At 34.3% G+C, this 5433-nt stretch overlaps 1 pseudogene; it reads left to right on the top strand.

The window, feature by feature from the left end:
* The first annotated feature begins 738 nt into the window (after positions 1-738).
* LOC112863646 (olfactory receptor 6C2-like) lies at positions 739-2586 on the top strand (annotated as a pseudogene).
* Positions 2587-5433: the final 2847 nt, after the last annotated feature.

The raw sequence follows: 5433 nt of genomic DNA, 5'->3' as shown, positions 1-5433 counted from the left end.
GGAGGAATATAAGGCAGTCATCACTTTTGTCAGTAGTAAAGGTAACACAAATTCAGTACACATAATGTGAATATTCAGAAAAACAAGTAGGCTGTGTAACAGGAAGTGGTGGGGGGGGGCAATCAGCATAGTGTAAGATTGCTAATAAGAATTAAGTACACTTAACCTAAAAACACACCAAAAACCAAAAACCTTCTTTTGGAACAAAGCCCTCAAATTTTGCTCTAGTGTCTGTATAGTGAACCGACGTTATATTAGCATTGTTTATTTAAAAAGACCCAAAGAGCCAAGAAAAGACATGCAATAGAGGGTGAAATTTTGTCACTTAGATTCTGAACAGGGAAGAATTCTTCAGAGCCAAAGACATTTTTGTTACTCATAAAATGACACCCCTCAGTAATCTACTTAGTCACATGGAAAAATCCTAAGCACAGGATAGACATAAAATGTAAATAAATATATATATAAAATACATGTTTCTGTTATATTATAAACATATATATGTTAACTATATATTAATATAATTATATTAGATATATTATATATTGATTATATTAATATAATATTAATATATATTGTATATATTAATGTATTATAATAATTATATAATATGATATATCTCATGAGATAGAAATATAAAAATTTGAATATATTTTAGAACAGTTAAAATAATCTATAATCTTTAAGAAAATTTTTATGAATATCATATCCAGATTGGAGAGAAGTCAGAAGCCAGTGATGAGAAACAGTACAACAACATTCATTCTGCTGGGACTGACAGATGACCCTGAGCTGCAAGTTCTGATTTTTATCTTCCTATTTCTCACCTACACACTGAGTGTAAGTGGAAACTTGACAATCATCATACTCACTTTTGTGGATCCTCACCTTAAAACACCCATGTACTTTTTCTTAAAAAATTTCTCAGAGATCTCATTCACATCTGCCATTATTCCCAGGTATTTGTATAGCATAGCAACAGGTGACAACATTATTACCTATAAAGCTTGTATCATCCAAGTATTTTTTATTGACCTCTGTGGAGTATCAGAGTTTTTTCTGCTGGCCACCATGTCCTATGACCATTATGTGGCCATATGCAAACCCTTGCATTATGTGATCATCATGAGCAAGAGGGTCTGCAGGATTCTCATCATCTGTTGTTGAATGGCTGGTTTATGTGTAATAATCCCACCACTTAGCCTGGGTTTAAATCTAAAATTTTGTGACTCTAACATGATTGATCATTTTGCCTGTGATGCATTTCCCTTAGTGAAAATCTCATGTTCAGATACATGGTTCGTGGAATGGACAGTTATAATCTGTGCTGTGCTGACCTTGAATATGACTCTTACTTGTGTAGTTCTGTCATATGCTTACATCATCAAGACAATTTTTAGATTCCCTTCTGTTCAACAAAGGAAAAAGGCCTTTTCGACCTGTTCTTCCCATATGATTGTGGTATCTATCACCTATGGCACATGCATTTTCATCTATATGAATCCTACAGCAAAAGAAAAAATGACCATTAATAAAGGAGTTTCACTGCTCATTTCTTCTTTTTCCCCTACATTAAACCCATTTATTTATACCTTGAGAAACAATCAAGGTTAAGAAAGCCTTCAAGGACTCAATCAAAAGAATTGCCTTGCTCTCAACGAAGTAAAAGGAAATATTTTTAAAACATCTCAAAAACAAGAATAAATGTCCACAGACATTTTATTTTGCAAGTCCATAATCGTGTTTTTTAGTAATATATGCTTGAGTTACATTAATTTTCTCAACACTTCTTTAAATTTTTTTTTTCAACGTTTATTTATTTTTTGGGACAGAGAGAGACAGAGCATGAACGGGGGAGGGGCAGAGAGAGAGGGAGACACAGAATCGGAAATAGGCTCCAGGCTCTGAGCCATCAGCCCAGAGCCCGACGCGGGGCTGGAACTCACGGCCGCGAGATCGTGACCTGGCTGAAGTCGGATGCTTAACCGACTGCGCCACCCAGGCGCCCCTCAACACTTCTTTAACCTGCCTTCCATTGAGCCCTTCTCATGCCACTTTTGTATTTTCATTTTTCAAACAAATATTTGATAGTTTTGCATATCAATTTCTTAAAAATTATTTTGAAAAGAAAGTAGCTTTATAATATTATTACAATATATAATAAAAATGATTCCTTGGGAAAATATAAGGCAAAATTCTTTGTGACTCTTCAATATACAAAATAAATAATATCCAAACACATGTAAATTTTAGGCAAAATATCTAAACTGGATGAATAATCACATAACTTAAAAAACACGTGAAAAAGAATAATAGCACTTTTAATGCTGAGGAAATAGACCAAAATTCACTATTATGAACACACAGAAATACTGGATACTGGTTTCCATCACCTATGGCAGCTGCATCCTCATAGATATCAAGCCTTCAGTGAAGGAATCAGTGGCCATTAACAAGGGTGTGACAGTGTTCGCTACCTCCATTGCTCCAGTTCTGAACCCTTTTATTTATACACTGAGGAACAGGCAAATCAAACAAGCCTTCAATAACCCAGTCAAAAGAACTGTGAGATTTTCCAGGAAATAAAAGAATGTGAAGCCAAAGAAACACATATAATAAACTTATCAAATTTTCTAGTCAAGTTACCTTGTTCAAAACACTCATCCTGCTCTAGTAACATCTTCCTCACAAATGTCTTTTAAGATCCTTCCACAAACAGGCATGCTAACAGTTTTTAAAAATCTAAATCCTAGCTTTACCTCCAAATTAGGAAAATCAGAAAACAAAACACAACAAATTAAACAGAAGTATATCTCCAAACCAGAATATATCAAGAGAAAATTTGTTACATTTTCAGCAAAAGACTAAGTAATGATTGTCATTGCTTCTTCCAATACAAAACTTTCAAATAATTTATCGCTTGATTTCACTTCACAAATATGAATTTGGTAGTTTCTTTAGGTCAGGTACTATGTTAAACACTCAATATAAAGGAGACAGCAAACCAGCAAAAATTTACTCCCATGTACCCTCAGGGCCAAACAATTCAAAAGAAAGCAAAATAGTTGACTTGCACTCAAATAAATATTTTTCTGTGAAAGAGTTATAAACCTTACAATTATGGAAAAATATCAAAATACCAAAACAAAAGTTATAAGATTTGTAACTATTGTCACTGTATCAAACTGATAATAACCAAAACTTTTAAATGTTATATATAAGCTTTTCTCAAAAACTACATCAAGTAAAAGGGAAGATGATAAAAATGGATAACTATTTTGAAGACTTCAAATATTTTGGTATTGCAAAAAAAAAAAAAAAAGACTGCCAGATGTAGACACATATATTGAAATGCCAACACAGAATGTCACTAAAATACATAAAGCCTTGCCAAAGAAATCAAGGAAATAAAAAACAGCTAGATACATAGGATGTTGGAAACTTAGAAAAGTTTCCAAAAGGAATATGAAAAGCTATATATATAAAGGTTTTGTATCTTTTATTATATAAAGATATACATTGGAGGAATATAAACTGTTTACCACATTTCCTCCAGAAAAAGTAGCTCATACAGATCATATTCTGAAACTACTTTCCCCATCCCACTTTTTCCATGCTTTAGGAATCTGAACTGACATTTCCCCTCTGCGTTCACGTCTAAGTCTTTTCCAACCGCTGTTTGAAAACTGCTTTCCTGTCAAAATATATTTTCCTCATTCTTTGTTGGGTCACTCTTTTTTTCCTTCAGTTTTAAATTTAAAAATTAGGTTTCTCAAAAAAGTAAGAATAAAACTACCCTTTGGTCTAGTAATCCCACTTCCGGGTATATACCCCCGAAAAAACTGAAATCAGGATCTCAAAGAGATATCTGCCCTCTTATATTCATTGCAGCCCTAGTCATGATAACCAATATGTAGAAATATATGTCCATCAACCTAAATGTCCATCAGCTGATGATTGGATAAATTAAATGTGGTGTATACAATGGAATATTATCCAACCTTTGAAAAGCAGGAAATTCTGCAACATGCAACAATATGGATGGACCTTGAAGACTCCTTTTAAGTGAAATAAGCCAGACACAGAAAGACAAGTAATCCATGATCCCACTTACATGAAATATCTAAAATAGTCAAATTCATAAAGCCAAAGATTAGAATGGTAGTCACCAGGGACAAAGGGAGAGAAAAATAAGAAATTGTTAATCAATAGGCATCACTTAAATTAAGCAAGAGCATTCATTTGGGATCAAAGAATTCTAATTCAGGATACACAGATTTGGGTAAATAACCCAAATAGTTTCCTATTAGGGAGTAAAAGTCAGCAGCTTTTTAAGCAAAAGGGAATGCTTGTATACATTATTTGCAAAGAACTTTTTATTGATGTTGGTGGCAAAAAGCTAATCTTGACTGAATATAATTGGTTGCTAAACAAAATCTATTATTGTAGCAAATTGCAGGTATTTGGGCTGAATCCTTGGAATATTTGAGATCAGATCCAGTTTAAAAGTACATAGTTCCACGGGTGAGGACAGGTTCACCTCCTTAATGGCCTCCCAGCTTCATTGTAAAAACAAAAACAAAAACAAAAAACAAAAAACCTTGATATAAGTGACTCCATCTCATTTTGCTTTTCACATTTCCCTCTTTTGTTTAAGATCTTTCTCTGAAAACATGACTAATCAATCATGTATTTGCTTAGGCCCACATCGCTGGATGGACTTACCCAGGAAGTCATGTCCCATGTTGGGGGGAATTTTTAATCTTTGGCGATGTTTTAAGGACACTGTCATTAGAATCAGGCCACAATGAAAAACATGAAGGTAGTCAGAAAATGGTTCCTAGACAGTTTCCTCATCTGGGGCTTTATTTAGTAAGCCACTTCGCGTTTCGGGTGAATCAATCCATGGAGTGACCACAGTCAGATGTCCATGGAGGTTTTAGATGATCTTTCTTAGCAAAATGATAAGCATAAAAGGAGTAATTAGCAATAATAATATTCCAAAAACCTCATGTATCTTAGGCATTAATCTAGGAAATTGTTAAGAATGTTGAATTAGGAAGTACCTAAAGGCTCAGTACACTTAGTGCAACAGAACAGATCTAAAGAACAAATCTAAGGAAGTAAAACCTTGCTGTTGGCAAAATCATCAAGACCAGTACAATTTCATATTTTAACAAGATAAAGTCCTAAGTACAAAAATGGAGTCATTGCTGTCAACTCTTGTCACATCTTTCCCTCTTTGCTCTTAAGTCCCTGGAGAAACATCAAGAGAGTAATATTAGTCCCTAAAAGGCCAGAGTGGTTCCATTATCTGCTCTGTTTCCTTCTAATCCCTTTGTCTTAGAGGAGCAGGATGGGGAGGGGGGTGGCAGGGGATGTGGGGGGAAGGTCCTGTGACTAATTCCTCCAAGTTTTCTGGTCCATAAAATT

This window comes from Puma concolor, chromosome B4 (genome assembly GCF_028749965.1).
Source record: "Puma concolor isolate L17-30 chromosome B4, mPumCon1.1.hap2, whole genome shotgun sequence".
In the NCBI taxonomy this organism is placed as follows: domain Eukaryota; kingdom Metazoa; phylum Chordata; class Mammalia; order Carnivora; family Felidae; genus Puma; species Puma concolor.
This window is presented reverse-complemented; position numbering and strand designations above follow the sequence as displayed.